Below are 16,829 nucleotides of genomic sequence, written 5' to 3' on the forward strand. Positions count from 1 at the left end.
CACTAGAAAGAACATCACCATACACTGTCTCAATTTTCTCCACCACTTTCACTTTTTTTGCTTTTTTCTTTTTCACCAAGGTAAATTCACCTCCCACACCTGTCTCCTCACCAGTCACAGCAGTGGAAACACCCTCCTCCCCTGACCTCTCCTGAGTGCTAATGTGCTCCACTATCACAGAACTTTCCTCAGCCACCTGTGCCACATTAACACTCACACTCTCACCAACTCCAGGAACAAACCTCCCTCCCCCTTTTTCTCTTTGTTCTCCTCTATTCCCAGCTGCATCAGCATAACTTCTCTTCTTTTTGTACCACATATCACAGCCTCTTGCCAAATGTTCCTCACTTCCACAGATATCACATGTCTTCTTCTCTGTACAGATACTTGCTTCGTGACCAGTTTTCCCACAATTTCTGCAACATTCTCCTTTCTCAGGGCAATAATCCTGCACATGGCCATAGGCATGGCACTTTCTACAATATTGCAACTGGCCTTCATAAAAGCAGAAACCTCTCTCTCCTCCGATAGAAAACACCTGTGGTATGCTCTTCCTTCCATCTTGCATTCCTTCATCTTTTTTAAATTTTACAATAAACTTTCTCTTACAATTAAAGTACCCAAACTTGTTCTTAAGTCTTCCTATAAATTTCACTTCCTCGCAATACCGGAACAAAAAGTTTGTAACCATTTCATCAGAAACCTTAGGATTATACATGTGGACAATTACTACCTTTGTTGTATTCATAAATAACGGTTCCACTTTAATCTTCCTCATTATAGCAGGCTCACTTTTCCTCTTCATTTCTTCAAGATCCATATAGACTCTCTGGCAAATCTCAGAACCACAAAAAGTAATATCATAAATTCCTTGCCTAGGAAAATCCTGTATAGCCAATACATTCCATACCTGTAGGTAATCAAGCTTGCGAAGAATCTCCAAAACGATTTGGTCAAGTCCGATCGTCCCCCGGTGCTCGCCAGGAACGTAGATCCGCACCGTGTCCTCAAGTCCACGCGCCTTCTCGCTCATTTTTGCAGGTAAAACCCACGATCGCAGCTCAGCAACAATCCAGGGCCCCCCCGTAAAGAGGGCCCCGATCACCACTCCTTTCAACCCAAACCACGCACAGAAATCCACACGTGATCTTAGCCAAAAGGCCGAGAAGCGATAACCGTGAAAGGGGCGGGCCCAACAAGGTCCCCTTCATGGGCACTATCACTGCTTGCTGTCAGGGAGGCTGCCAGACAATTTTCCATGCACACTCTGGGCTGGGGGGCAGTCAACCACCAGTACACACAGCAGAACCTAAACCCATACCATTATTGCTAAGCAGCAAGACAGGGGCCCATTGCACTCCCACGGGGCCTTTTTAAATGCAATCCATAACCCGGATTTGCCAGGAACCCTTCTTACTCCTCCTACTTGCATGTGACACTGGGCTTAGGATCTGCATAGGAAACACACACACAAGCACACACCTACCTTTGTTGCCTGCAGATGCCTCCTTGGCTGTCCCCAAATGGTATCAAACCAACACCCACGGGAAGCTGTAAGCATAGAGGACATGCCTGCACCCCATTGGACTTACCTGTGTGGGTTAAATCCGGGTTATTTGACAACCTATGGCGGTGATGGTTCTGCTCAGGCAGAGCAGTGCTGATGCTCCTCATAAAGCTGTCGCTGCTGTGAAGGTTCTAGGTGACATCACAAATCCCTATGGTTACATACACAACAAAGCTGGGTTGTTGTTGTTTACACTCTGCAAGGCCTGTGGAAGTGAGTGACATCATAGCACTGTAGTTCTGAGGGTTCAAGATGGATGCAACAATCTCCTGTTGCTTCTATGAAGGCCGTAATAGACGACATCACCAAACAGCTCCTTAGTCACATACACAGCAAAGGAGAGATGTTGTTTACACCTAGTGATGTCAGTGGTATTGAGTGACATCACAGCACAGTGCTAAGGCTCCTGGGCCTGGACACAGCAGCGGCTGCAATATCTCAACGGAGAATACGTTTATATCTATGTGTGTGTGTGCGCATATATATATATATATATATATATATATATATATATATATATATATTTCTCCGCCGAAATCACTTTTAAACCCATTTCCACCTTTTTTTCCCTTCTCTTCCTCTTACTTTTTTTTCACGTTTTTTTACGTTTTTCTCCTTTTCGCCTCTTTTCTGGGCGTATTATTCTTCTTTTTCTTCTTTTTTTTCGTCTAATGCATACCCCATCAGTGCAGCAATGCTTATTCAATACCGCCAGCAGATGGAGACACTGGGGGATAATTTTCTAAGGATTTATACTGATTTTTCCTGTCTGAATTTGTCGCACAGAAAGTTGCAGGCCAAATATGTGTGACATTTCTGCGACTTTAGCTTCTAGAGCATTTTTACAACATTATACATAGGTGCTGAATACATAAAAAGCGACTGTTCAGCGACAGACAAGTCGCATCGGCTGAAAGTAGGCCAGAATGTCAGTCCATGTTGGAGCAGGTTTAGATACAGTCTAAAGCATAGATCTCAAAGTCTGTGCACAGAATTTAGCAAGGGCCTCGCACCTTCTGATGCATCAGGTAGGTGCACAATAGCATAGCCTAACCCTCTGTACTTTGGTCTATATTGATGCGGGACATAGACAGCCAGCTGATGACCAATCCATTAATGCAATGGATGGCTGGAAGCATTTGTCTTTGCCTTTGCAATACCACAGAAGCAATGCATGGTCAATGTACAGCAATGACACACCTGTGTGAACAGCCAGGAGACCCCCCCCCCCCCCCCCCATGTTATGTTACATAGTTACATAGTTAGTACGGTCGAAAAAAGACATATGTCCATCAAGTTCAACCAGGGAATTAAGGGGTAGGGGTGTGGCGCGATATTGGGGAAGGGATGAGATTTTATATTTCTTCATAAGCATTAATCTTATTTTGTCAATTAGGAACATTCAGCACCCACCCGCTATCAAGGCAGCTGCCTATCATGTCATGCCCTACCTGCACAGGTGTGCTGGCTACTCAAATGATCCAATTAAGGAGGCCATTTAGTCAGCAGCAGCAGAAGTCCTGTGCCTGGACGCTCCAACAGGGGCCAGACACAAGCAGAAGCAGAAGCAGCAGAAGCAGCAGCAGCACCACCTTTTGTTTTTTGGCTGCAGCAGCAGCAAGGCCCACAGGGCTGGCTAGCTGGCTAGCCAGCAAGCAGGTAGCAATGAAAGTAGGAATCTTTCTTTTTAACCCTGTAAGGGGGTGGTGCACTGTACCCGAAGATACTGCCATATCGGGTCAATGCATAGGGCGACGGAAGCAAGCTTCGAAATCGGCCCCCGTTCTCAAAAATCCATTTAATATATGGTCCCCACATAGGGGACGTATCAGATATTAAACTGATAAGAACAGATACTACACTTGATCTTAGCCAAAAGGCCGAGAAGCGATAACCGTGAAAGGGGCGGGCCCAACAAGGTCCCCTTCATGGGCACTATCACTGCTTGCTGTCAGGGAGGCTGCCAGACAATTTTCCATGCACACTCTGGGCTGGGGGGCAGTCAACCACCAGTACACACAGCAGAACCTAAACCCATACCATTATTGCTAAGCAGCAAGACAGGGGCCCATTGCACTCCCACGGGGCCTTTTTAAATGCAATCCATAACCCGGATTTGCCAGGAACCCTTCTTACTCCTCCTACTTGCATGTGACACTGGGCTTAGGATCTGCATAGGAAACACACACACAAGCACACACCTACCTTTGTTGCCTGCAGATGCCTCCTTGGCTGTCCCCAAACGGTATCAAACCAACACCCACGGGAAGCTGTAAGCATAGAGGACATGCCTGCACCCCATTGGACTTACCTGTGTGGGTTAAATCCGGGTTATTTGACAACCTATGGCGGTGATGGTTCTGCTCAGGCAGAGCAGTGCTGATGCTCCTCATAAAGCTGTCGCTGCTGTGAAGGTTCTAGGTGACATCACAAATCCCTATGGTTACATACACAACAAAGCTGGGTTGTTGTTGTTTACACTCTGCAAGGCCTGTGGAAGTGAGTGACATCATAGCACTGTAGTTCTGAGGGTTCAAGATGGATGCAACAATCTCCTGTTGCTTCTATGAAGGCCGTAATAGACGACATCACCAAACAGCTCCATAGTCACATACACAGCAAAGGAGAGATGTTGTTTACACCTAGTGATGTCAGTGGTATTGAGTGACATCACAGCACAGTGCTAAGGCTCCTGGGCCTGGACACAGCAGCGGCTGCAATATCTCAACGGAGAATACGTTTATATCTATGTGTGTGTGTGCGCATATATATATATATATATATATATATATATATATATATATTTCTCCGCCGAAATCACTTTTAAACCCATTTCCACCTTTTTTTCCCTTCTCTTCCTCTTACTTTTTTTTCACGTTTTTTTACGTTTTTCTCCTTTTCGCCTCTTTTCTGGGCGTATTATTCTTCTTTTTCTTCTTTTTTTTCGTCTAATGCATACCCCATCAGTGCAGCAATGCTTATTCAATACCGCCAGCAGATGGAGACACTGGGGGATAATTTTCTAAGGATTTATACTGATTTTTCCTGTCTGAATTTGTCGCACAGAAAGTTGCAGGCCAAATATGTGTGACATTTCTGCGACTTTAGCTTCTAGAGCATTTTTACAACATTATACATAGGTGCTGAATACATAAAAAGCGACTGTTCAGCGACAGACAAGTTGCATCGGCTGAAAGTAGGCCAGAATGTCAGTCCATGTTGGAGCAGGTTTAGATACAGTCTAAAGCATAGATCTCAAAGTCTGTGCACAGAATTTAGCAAGGGCCTCGCACCTTCTGATGCATCAGGTAGGTGCACAATAGCATAGCCTAACCCTCTGTACTTTGGTCTATATTGATGCGGGACATAGACAGCCAGCTGATGACCAATCCATTAATGCAATGGATGGCTGGAAGCATTTGTCTTTGCCTTTGCAATACCACAGAAGCAATGCATGGTCAATGTACAGCAATGACACACCTGTGTGAACAGCCAGGAGACCCCCCCCCCCCCCCCCATGTTATGTTACATAGTTACATAGTTAGTACGGTCGAAAAAAGACATATGTCCATCAAGTTCAACCAGGGAATTAAGGGGTAGGGGTGTGGCGCGATATTGGGGAAGGGATGAGATTTTATATTTCTTCATAAGCATTAATCTTATTTTGTCAATTAGGAACATTCAGCACCCACCCGCTATCAAGGCAGCTGCCTATCATGTCATGCCCTACCTGCACAGGTGTGCTGGCTACTCAAATGATCCAATTAAGGAGGCCATTTAGTCAGCAGCAGCAGAAGTCCTGTGCCTGGACGCTCCAACAGGGGCCAGACACAAGCAGAAGCAGAAGCAGCAGAAGCAGCAGCAGCACCACCTTTTGTTTTTTGGCTGCAGCAGCAGCAAGGCCCACAGGGCTGGCTAGCTGGCTAGCCAGCAAGCAGGTAGCAATGAAAGTAGGAATCTTTCTTTTTAACCCTGTAAGGGGGTGGTGCACTGTACCCGAAGATACTGCCATATCGGGTCAATGCATAGGGCGACGGAAGCAAGCTTCGAAATCGGCCCCCGTTCTCAAAAATCCATTTAATATATGGTCCCCACATAGGGGACGTATCAGATATTAAACTGATAAGAACAGATACTACACTTGATCTTAGCCAAAAGGCCGAGAAGCGATAACCGTGAAAGGGGCGGGCCCAACAAGGTCCCCTTCATGGGCACTATCACTGCTTGCTGTCAGGGAGGCTGCCAGACAATTTTCCATGCACACTCTGGGCTGGGGGGCAGTCAACCACCAGTACACACAGCAGAACCTAAACCCATACCATTATTGCTAAGCAGCAAGACAGGGGCCCATTGCACTCCCACGGGGCCTTTTTAAATGCAATCCATAACCCGGATTTGCCAGGAACCCTTCTTACTCCTCCTACTTGCATGTGACACTGGGCTTAGGATCTGCATAGGAAACACACACACAAGCACACACCTACCTTTGTTGCCTGCAGATGCCTCCTTGGCTGTCCCCAAACGGTATCAAACCAACACCCACGGGAAGCTGTAAGCATAGAGGACATGCCTGCACCCCATTGGACTTACCTGTGTGGGTTAAATCCGGGTTATTTGACAACCTATGGCGGTGATGGTTCTGCTCAGGCAGAGCAGTGCTGATGCTCCTCATAAAGCTGTCGCTGCTGTGAAGGTTCTAGGTGACATCACAAATCCCTATGGTTACATACACAACAAAGCTGGGTTGTTGTTGTTTACACTCTGCAAGGCCTGTGGAAGTGAGTGACATCATAGCACTGTAGTTCTGAGGGTTCAAGATGGATGCAACAATCTCCTGTTGCTTCTATGAAGGCCGTAATAGACGACATCACCAAACAGCTCCATAGTCACATACACAGCAAAGGAGAGATGTTGTTTACACCTAGTGATGTCAGTGGTATTGAGTGACATCACAGCACAGTGCTAAGGCTCCTGGGCCTGGACACAGCAGCGGCTGCAATATCTCAACGGAGAATACGTTTATATCTATGTGTGTGTGTGCGCATATATATATATATATATATATATATATATATATATATTCTCCGCCGAAATCACTTTTAAACCCATTTCCACCTTTTTTTCCCTTCTCTTCCTCTTACTTTTTTTCACGTTTTTTTACGTTTTTCTCCTTTTCGCCTCTTTTCTGGGCGTATTATTCTTCTTTTTCTTCTTTTTTTTCGTCTAATGCATACCCCATCAGTGCAGCAATGCTTATTCAATACCGCCAGCAGATGGAGACACTGGGGGATAATTTTCTAAGGATTTATACTGATTTTTCCTGTCTGAATTTGTCGCACAGAAAGTTGCAGGCCAAATATGTGTGACATTTCTGCGACTTTAGCTTCTAGAGCATTTTTACAACATTATACATAGGTGCTGAATACATAAAAAGCGACTGTTCAGCGACAGACAAGTCGCATCGGCTGAAAGTAGGCCAGAATGTCAGTCCATGTTGGAGCAGGTTTAGATACAGTCTAAAGCATAGATCTCAAAGTCTGTGCACAGAATTTAGCAAGGGCCTCGCACCTTCTGATGCATCAGGTAGGTGCACAATAGCATAGCCTAACCCTCTGTACTTTGGTCTATATTGATGCGGGACATAGACAGCCAGCTGATGACCAATCCATTAGTGCAATGGATGGCTGGAAGCATTTGTCTTTGCCTTTGCAATACCACAGAAGCAATGCATGGTCAATGTACAGCAATGACACACCTGTGTGAACAGCCAGGAGACCCCCCCCCCCCCCCATGTTATGTTACATAGTTACATAGTTAGTACGGTCGAAAAAAGACATATGTCCATCAAGTTCAACCAGGGAATTAAGGGGTAGGGGTGTGGCGCGATATTGGGGAAGGGATGAGATTTTATATTTCTTCATAAGCATTAATCTTATTTTGTCAATTAGGAACATTCAGCACCCACCCGCTATCAAGGCAGCTGCCTATCATGTCATGCCCTACCTGCACAGGTGTGCTGGCTACTCAAATGATCCAATTAAGGAGGCCATTTAGTCAGCAGCAGCAGAAGTCCTGTGCCTGGACGCTCCAACAGGGGCCAGACACAAGCAGAAGCAGAAGCAGCAGCAGCAGCACCACCTTTTGTTTTTTGGCTGCAGCAGCAGCAAGGCCCACAGGGCTGGCTAGCTGGCTAGCCAGCAAGCAGGTAGCAATGAAAGTAGGAATCTTTCTTTTTAACCCTGTAAGGGGGTGGTGCACTGTACCCGAAGATACTGCCATATCGGGTCAATGCATAGGGCGACGGAAGCAAGCTTCGAAATCGGCCCCCGTTCTCAAAAATCCATTTAATATATGGTCCCCAGATAGGGGACGTATCAGATATTAAACTGATAAGAACAGATACTACACTTGATCTTAGCCAAAAGGCCGAGAAGCGATAACCGTGAAAGGGGCGGGCCCAACAAGGTCCCCTTCATGGGCACTATCACTGCTTGCTGTCAGGGAGGCTGCCTTGCTGTCAGGGAGGCTGCCAGACAATTTTCCATGCACACTCTGGGCTGGGGGGCAGTCAACCACCAGTACACACAGCAGAACCTAAACCCATACCATTATTGCTAAGCAGCAAGACAGGGGCCCATTGCACTCCCACGGGGCCTTTTTAAATGCAATCCATAACCCGGATTTGCCAGGAACCCTTCTTACTCCTCCTACTTGCATGTGACACTGGGCTTAGGATCTGCATAGGAAACACACACACAAGCACACACCTACCTTTGTTGCCTGCAGATGCCTCCTTGGCTGTCCCCAAACGGTATCAAACCAACACCCACGGGAAGCTGTAAGCATAGAGGACATGCCTGCACCCCATTGGACTTACCTGTGTGGGTTAAATCCGGGTTATTTGACAACCTATGGCGGTGATGGTTCTGCTCAGGCAGAGCAGTGCTGATGCTCCTCATAAAGCTGTCGCTGCTGTGAAGGTTCTAGGTGACATCACAAATCCCTATGGTTACATACACAACAAAGCTGGGTTGTTGTTGTTTACACTCTGCAAGGCCTGTGGAAGTGAGTGACATCATAGCACTGTAGTTCTGAGGGTTCAAGATGGATGCAACAATCTCCTGTTGCTTCTATGAAGGCCGTAATAGACGACATCACCAAACAGCTCCATAGTCACATACACAGCAAAGGAGAGATGTTGTTTACACCTAGTGATGTCAGTGGTATTGAGTGACATCACAGCACAGTGCTAAGGCTCCTGGGCCTGGACACAGCAGCGGCTGCAATATCTCAACGGAGAATACGTTTATATCTATGTGTGTGTGTGCGCATATATATATATATATATATATATATATATATATATATATATATATTCTCCGCCGAAATCACTTTTAAACCCATTTCCACCTTTTTTTCCCTTCTCTTCCTCTTACTTTTTTTTCACGTTTTTTTACGTTTTTCTCCTTTTCGCCTCTTTTCTGGGCGTATTATTCTTCTTTTTCTTCTTTTTTTTCGTCTAATGCATACCCCATCAGTGCAGCAATGCTTATTCAATACCGCCAGCAGATGGAGACACTGGGGGATAATTTTCTAAGGATTTATACTGATTTTTCCTGTCTGAATTTGTCGCACAGAAAGTTGCAGGCCAAATATGTGTGACATTTCTGCGACTTTAGCTTCTAGAGCATTTTTACAACATTATACATAGGTGCTGAATACATAAAAAGCGACTGTTCAGCGACAGACAAGTCGCATCGGCTGAAAGTAGGCCAGAATGTCAGTCCATGTTGGAGCAGGTTTAGATACAGTCTAAAGCATAGATCTCAAAGTCTGTGCACAGAATTTAGCAAGGGCCTCGCACCTTCTGATGCATCAGGTAGGTGCACAATAGCATAGCCTAACCCTCTGTACTTTGGTCTATATTGATGCGGGACATAGACAGCCAGCTGATGACCAATCCATTAGTGCAATGGATGGCTGGAAGCATTTGTCTTTGCCTTTGCAATACCACAGAAGCAATGCATGGTCAATGTACAGCAATGACACACCTGTGTGAACAGCCAGGAGACCCCCCCCATGTTATGTTACATAGTTACATAGTTAGTACGGTCGAAAAAAGACATATGTCCATCAAGTTCAACCAGGGAATTAAGGGGTAGGGGTGTGGCGCGATATTGGGGAAGGGATGAGATTTTATATTTCTTCATAAGCATTAATCTTATTTTGTCAATTAGGAACATTCAGCACCCACCCGCTATCAAGGCAGCTGCCTATCATGTCATGCCCTACCTGCACAGGTGTGCTGGCTACTCAAATGATCCAATTAAGGAGGCCATTTAGTCAGCAGCAGCAGAAGTCCTGTGCCTGGATGCTCCAACAGGGGCCAGACACAAGCAGAAGCAGAAGCAGCAGAAGCAGCAGCAGCACCACCTTTTGTTTTTTGGCTGCAGCAGCAGCAAGGCCCACAGGGCTGGCTAGCTGGCTAGCCAGCAAGCAGGTAGCAATGAAAGTAGGAATCTTTCTTTTTAACCCTGTAAGGGGGTGGTGCACTGTACCCGAAGATACTGCCATATCGGGTCAATGCATAGGGCGACGGAAGCAAGCTTCGAAATCGGCCCCCGTTCTCAAAAATCCATTTAATATATGGTCCCCAGATAGGGGACGTATCAGATATTAAACTGATAAGAACAGATACTACACTTGATCTTAGCCAAAAGGCCGAGAAGCGATAACCGTGAAAGGGGCGGGCCCAACAAGGTCCCCTTCATGGGCACTATCACTGCTTGCTGTCAGGGAGGCTGCCAGACAATTTTCCATGCACACTCTGGGCTGGGGGGCAGTCAACCACCAGTACACACAGCAGAACCTAAACCCATACCATTATTGCTAAGCAGCAAGACAGGGGCCCATTGCACTCCCACGGGGCCTTTTTAAATGCAATCCATAACCCGGATTTGCCAGGAACCCTTCTTACTCCTCCTACTTGCATGTGACACTGGGCTTAGGATCTGCATAGGAAACACACACACAAGCACACACCTACCTTTGTTGCCTGCAGATGCCTCCTTGGCTGTCCCCAAACGGTATCAAACCAACACCCACGGGAAGCTGTAAGCATAGAGGACATGCCTGCACCCCATTGGACTTACCTGTGTGGGTTAAATCCGGGTTATTTGACAACCTATGGCGGTGATGGTTCTGCTCAGGCAGAGCAGTGCTGATGCTCCTCATAAAGCTGTCGCTGCTGTGAAGGTTCTAGGTGACATCACAAATCCCTATGGTTACATACACAACAAAGCTGGGTTGTTGTTGTTTACACTCTGCAAGGCCTGTGGAAGTGAGTGACATCATAGCACTGTAGTTCTGAGGGTTCAAGATGGATGCAACAATCTCCTGTTGCTTCTATGAAGGCCGTAATAGACGACATCACCAAACAGCTCCATAGTCACATACACAGCAAAGGAGAGATGTTGTTTACACCTAGTGATGTCAGTGGTATTGAGTGACATCACAGCACAGTGCTAAGGCTCCTGGGCCTGGACACAGCAGCGGCTGCAATATCTCAACGGAGAATACGTTTATATCTATGTGTGTGTGTGCGCATATATATATATATATATATATATATATATATATATATATTTCTCCGCCGAAATCACTTTTAAACCCATTTCCACCTTTTTTTCCCTTCTCTTCCTCTTACTTTTTTTTCACGTTTTTTTACGTTTTTCTCCTTTTCGCCTCTTTTCTGGGCGTATTATTCTTCTTTTTCTTCTTTTTTTTCGTCTAATGCATACCCCATCAGTGCAGCAATGCTTATTCAATACCGCCAGCAGATGGAGACACTGGGGGATAATTTTCTAAGGATTTATACTGATTTTTCCTGTCTGAATTTGTCGCACAGAAAGTTGCAGGCCAAATATGTGTGACATTTCTGCGACTTTAGCTTCTAGAGCATTTTTACAACATTATACATAGGTGCTGAATACATAAAAAGCGACTGTTCAGCGACAGACAAGTCGCATCGGCTGAAAGTAGGCCAGAATGTCAGTCCATGTTGGAGCAGGTTTAGATACAGTCTAAAGCATAGATCTCAAAGTCTGTGCACAGAATTTAGCAAGGGCCTCGCACCTTCTGATGCATCAGGTAGGTGCACAATAGCATAGCCTAACCCTCTGTACTTTGGTCTATATTGATGCGGGACATAGACAGCCAGCTGATGACCAATCCATTAGTGCAATGGATGGCTGGAAGCATTTGTCTTTGCCTTTGCAATACCACAGAAGCAATGCATGGTCAATGTACAGCAATGACACACCTGTGTGAACAGCCAGGAGACCCCCCCCCCCCCCCCCCCATGTTATGTTACATAGTTACATAGTTAGTACGGTCGAAAAAAGACATATGTCCATCAAGTTCAACCAGGGAATTAAGGGGTAGGGGTGTGGCGCGATATTGGGGAAGGGATGAGATTTTATATTTCTTCATAAGCATTAATCTTATTTTGTCAATTAGGAACATTCAGCACCCACCCGCTATCAAGGCAGCTGCCTATCATGTCATGCCCTACCTGCACAGGTGTGCTGGCTACTCAAATGATCCAATTAAGGAGGCCATTTAGTCAGCAGCAGCAGAAGTCCTGTGCCTGGACGCTCCAACAGGGGCCAGACACAAGCAGAAGCAGAAGCAGCAGAAGCAGCAGCAGCACCACCTTTTGTTTTTTGGCTGCAGCAGCAGCAAGGCCCACAGGGCTGGCTAGCTGGCTAGCCAGCAAGCAGGTAGCAATGAAAGTAGGAATCTTTCTTTTTAACCCTGTAAGGGGGTGGTGCACTGTACCCGAAGATACTGCCATATCGCGTCAATGCATAGGGCGACGGAAGCAAGCTTCGAAATCGGCCCCCGTTCTCAAAAATCCATTTAATATATGGTCCCCAGATAGGGGACGTATCAGATATTAAACTGATAAGAACAGATACTACACTTGATCTTAGCCAAAAGGCCGAGAAGCGATAACCGTGAAAGGGGCGGGCCCAACAAGGTCCCCTTCATGGGCACTATCACTGCTTGCTGTCAGGGAGGCTGCCAGACAATTTTCCATGCACACTCTGGGCTGGGGGGCAGTCAACCACCAGTACACACAGCAGAACCTAAACCCATACCATTATTGCTAAGCAGCAAGACAGGGGCCCATTGCACTCCCACGGGGCCTTTTTAAATGCAATCCATAACCCGGATTTGCCAGGAACCCTTCTTACTCCTCCTACTTGCATGTGACACTGGGCTTAGGATCTGCATAGGAAACACACACACAAGCACACACCTACCTTTGTTGCCTGCAGATGCCTCCTTGGCTGTCCCCAAACGGTATCAAACCAACACCCACGGGAAGCTGTAAGCATAGAGGACATGCCTGCACCCCATTGGACTTACCTGTGTGGGTTAAATCCGGGTTATTTGACAACCTATGGCGGTGATGGTTCTGCTCAGGCAGAGCAGTGCTGATGCTCCTCATAAAGCTGTCGCTGCTGTGAAGGTTCTAGGTGACATCACAAATCCCTATGGTTACATACACAACAAAGCTGGGTTGTTGTTGTTTACACTCTGCAAGGCCTGTGGAAGTGAGTGACATCATAGCACTGTAGTTCTGAGGGTTCAAGATGGATGCAACAATCTCCTGTTGCTTCTATGAAGGCCGTAATAGACGACATCACCAAACAGCTCCATAGTCACATACACAGCAAAGGAGAGATGTTGTTTACACCTAGTGATGTCAGTGGTATTGAGTGACATCACAGCACAGTGCTAAGGCTCCTGGGCCTGGACACAGCAGCGGCTGCAATATCTCAACGGAGAATACGTTTATATCTATGTGTGTGTGTGCGCATATATATATATATATATATATATATATATATATATATATATATATTCTCCGCCGAAATCACTTTTAAACCCATTTCCACCTTTTTTTCCCTTCTCTTCCTCTTACTTTTTTTTCACGTTTTTTTACGTTTTTCTCCTTTTCGCCTCTTTTCTGGGCGTATTATTCTTCTTTTTCTTCTTTTTTTTCGTCTAATGCATACCCCATCAGTGCAGCAATGCTTATTCAATACCGCCAGCAGATGGAGACACTGGGGGATAATTTTCTAAGGATTTATACTGATTTTTCCTGTCTGAATTTGTCGCACAGAAAGTTGCAGGCCAAATATGTGTGACATTTCTGCGACTTTAGCTTCTAGAGCATTTTTACAACATTATACATAGGTGCTGAATACATAAAAAGCGACTGTTCAGCGACAGACAAGTCGCATCGGCTGAAAGTAGGCCAGAATGTCAGTCCATGTTGGAGCAGGTTTAGATACAGTCTAAAGCATAGATCTCAAAGTCTGTGCACAGAATTTAGCAAGGGCCTCGCACCTTCTGATGCATCAGGTAGGTGCACAATAGCATAGCCTAACCCTCTGTACTTTGGTCTATATTGATGCGGGACATAGACAGCCAGCTGATGACCAATCCATTAGTGCAATGGATGGCTGGAAGCATTTGTCTTTGCCTTTGCAATACCACAGAAGCAATGCATGGTCAATGTACAGCAATGACACACCTGTGTGAACAGCCAGGAGACCCCCCCCCCCCCCCCCATGTTATGTTACATAGTTACATAGTTAGTACGGTCGAAAAAAGACATATGTCCATCAAGTTCAACCAGGGAATTAAGGGGTAGGGGTGTGGCGCGATATTGGGGAAGGGATGAGATTTTATATTTCTTCATAAGCATTAATCTTATTTTGTCAATTAGGAACATTCAGCACCCACCCGCTATCAAGGCAGCTGCCTATCATGTCATGCCCTACCTGCACAGGTGTGCTGGCTACTCAAATGATCCAATTAAGGAGGCCATTTAGTCAGCAGCAGCAGAAGTCCTGTGCCTGGACGCTCCAACAGGGGCCAGACACAAGCAGAAGCAGAAGCAGCAGAAGCAGCAGCAGCACCACCTTTTGTTTTTTGGCTGCAGCAGCAGCAAGGCCCACAGGGCTGGCTAGCTGGCTAGCCAGCAAGCAGGTAGCAATGAAAGTAGGAATCTTTCTTTTTAACCCTGTAAGGGGGTGGTGCACTGTACCCGAAGATACTGCCATATCGGGTCAATGCATAGGGCGACGGAAGCAAGCTTCGAAATCGGCCCCCGTTCTCAAAAATCCATTTAATATATGGTCCCCAGATAGGGGACGTATCAGATATTAAACTGATAAGAACAGATTTTTTTTTTAAGTTTCCCTCAGAACTAAATCATAGTTCTAAGATCTTATGTGAACTAGATTTTTGTGCTCATCATCAGGTAACTTTTTTATTTATTTCCAAAATAAAACAAATTAAAACAACATAACTAACAACAAAAACTCAAATAAACCTTATTCCAAAATCAAACCCTTTCTCCAAGCAAAAACTCCCAAATAATCAATTAATCCGAATTGAAGAGCTCCACTCTTCAAAGCTTTTTTAACTGGAACTGCCAACCATGGCGACACTTGGTAGGTCGCCATGAAGCGTCCCACATCAGGCTTTAAGGACTGCAATACTTTTTCCCTCGCAGTTTTAAGTCGAGTGTTCACTTTTATTTTAAATTTTAGTAAATCTTGCACAAATACTTCTCTTTCTTCCTTTGGGGCTTGGTCCAGCACCTCGCCCAAAAAACCAACAAAATATTCACCAAGAAATCTTTTCTTCAATTCCTCTGTTGGCTCCCCTTCAGAAGCCTCACTCCCACTTTCTTCTTCTTTTTTCTTCCTCTTCAACTTTACTTCACTTTCAAACTCCATAGCCACAGATTTTTCTGGGCAGTTTTTAGAGTAATGCCCAGTCTTCTTATTAATTTCTGGTTCATCTTGCAGCAAACCCACATCTTCTCTCTTCTTTTTCTTCTTTGGACAATTTGCGTACAAATGTCCACTTTGGTTACACAAATTACATTTACCCCTCTGGGTACACGACTCTGTTCCATGTCCTTCCTTCTGGCATTTATAACACCATAGATACGTACATTCATCTTTCAGGTGTCCATATTGTCTGCACTTACGGCAGAAATTCTGCATTCCAGCAAAAAACAGGTCCCCATTTATGGAACCTATCTTGAAACGGGAAGGAGGAAACACTGTTCCCCCTCCCGCCTCCTCCCTAAATTTTACTTTAAACTTCCATTTTGTTGTCCAAACCCCATACTGGTTAAATACTTTACCCAAAGGCACAATCTCTTCACAAAACTGGTCCAAAAAAACAACTATGTCCTCTTCAGGGATATATGGACTATACATTCTTACAGTCAATATTTTTTCTTTCCCTGGAAAATGGGGAATAACTTCCACGCCTTCCCAGATTACATGAGTCTTAGAGGCATCCACTTTCTTACAAAATGAATCACAATCTTCATCAGAGACAAAGATTATGTCATAACACCCCCTCTTGGGGAATTCCAGCATAGACAGAATCTGTACCTTGGATACGTGCAGAAGTCCAAACAGCATGTCCTCCACTACAAAAGAAAGTCCTCTTCCTCTCTTAGCAGAGTCCTTCAGCAGGATGCGAACGCCATTTTTAATCCTCCCGAAAAAGGGCATCTCCTCTTCTCTGGTTCCAGGCATCTCCGGTTCTTCTGCCATCTTGTAGAAAATCACGTCCAACAGGAACAAAAGACACTCCCCCACAGAATGTGGGCAGTGAAAGGGGATCGCTCCCCGTTGTCCGGGGACTAGGCCGGCTCCCCAATTGCAGCAAGGGGGTGAAGTCCCTCCGTTAGGAAGGACGATCCCCCAAGGCCAAGGAGCCGGGTACCCCAGACACCCTCTGGCCAGACCAAGTGAGCCGAAACTACACTTGATCTTAGCCAAAAGGCCGAGAAGCGATAACCGTGAAAGGGGCGGGCCCAACAAGGTCCCCTTCATGGGCACTATCACTGCTTGCTGTCAGGGAGGCTGCCAGACAATTTTCCATGCACACTCTGGGCTGGGGGGCAGTCAACCACCAGTACACACAGCAGAACCTAAACCCATACCATTATTGCTAAGCAGCAAGACAGGGGCCCATTGCACTCCCACGGGGCCTTTTTAAATGCAATCCATAACCCGGATTTGCCAGGAACCCTTCTTACTCCTCCTACTTGCATGTGACACTGGGCTTAGGATCTGCATAGGAAACACACACACAAGCACACACCTACCTTTGTTGCCTGCAGATGCCTCCTTGGCTGTCCCCAAACGGTATCAAA

At 45.8% G+C, this 16,829-nt stretch overlaps 6 non-coding genes across 6 annotated transcripts; all 6 read right to left on the minus strand.

Moving 5' to 3' along the window:
• Nucleotides 1-3,268: 3,268 nt before the first annotated feature.
• On the minus strand, nt 3,269-3,459 carry LOC130305316 (U2 spliceosomal RNA). Its single transcript, XR_008854914.1, has one exon. It is a non-coding gene; the product is annotated as a U2 spliceosomal RNA (small nuclear RNA).
• Nucleotides 3,460-5,547: 2,088 nt separating this feature from the next.
• LOC130305317 (U2 spliceosomal RNA) lies at nt 5,548-5,738 on the minus strand. The gene has a single exon (XR_008854916.1). It is a non-coding gene; the product is annotated as a U2 spliceosomal RNA (small nuclear RNA).
• A 2,076-nt stretch (nt 5,739-7,814) lies between these two features.
• On the minus strand, nt 7,815-8,005 carry LOC130305184 (U2 spliceosomal RNA). Its single transcript, XR_008854783.1, has one exon. It is a non-coding gene; the product is annotated as a U2 spliceosomal RNA (small nuclear RNA).
• Nucleotides 8,006-10,109: 2,104 nt separating this feature from the next.
• On the minus strand, nt 10,110-10,300 carry LOC130305185 (U2 spliceosomal RNA). The gene has a single exon (XR_008854784.1). It is a non-coding gene; the product is annotated as a U2 spliceosomal RNA (small nuclear RNA).
• A 2,090-nt stretch (nt 10,301-12,390) lies between these two features.
• Nucleotides 12,391-12,581, minus strand: LOC130305336 (U2 spliceosomal RNA). Its single transcript, XR_008854934.1, has one exon. It is a non-coding gene; the product is annotated as a U2 spliceosomal RNA (small nuclear RNA).
• Nucleotides 12,582-14,674: 2,093 nt separating this feature from the next.
• On the minus strand, nt 14,675-14,856 carry LOC130305360 (U2 spliceosomal RNA). Its single transcript, XR_008854955.1, has one exon. It is a non-coding gene; the product is annotated as a U2 spliceosomal RNA (small nuclear RNA).
• Nucleotides 14,857-16,829: the final 1,973 nt, after the last annotated feature.

This window comes from Hyla sarda, unplaced genomic scaffold, assembly GCF_029499605.1.
Source record: "Hyla sarda isolate aHylSar1 unplaced genomic scaffold, aHylSar1.hap1 scaffold_131, whole genome shotgun sequence".
NCBI classification, from domain to species: domain Eukaryota; kingdom Metazoa; phylum Chordata; class Amphibia; order Anura; family Hylidae; genus Hyla; species Hyla sarda.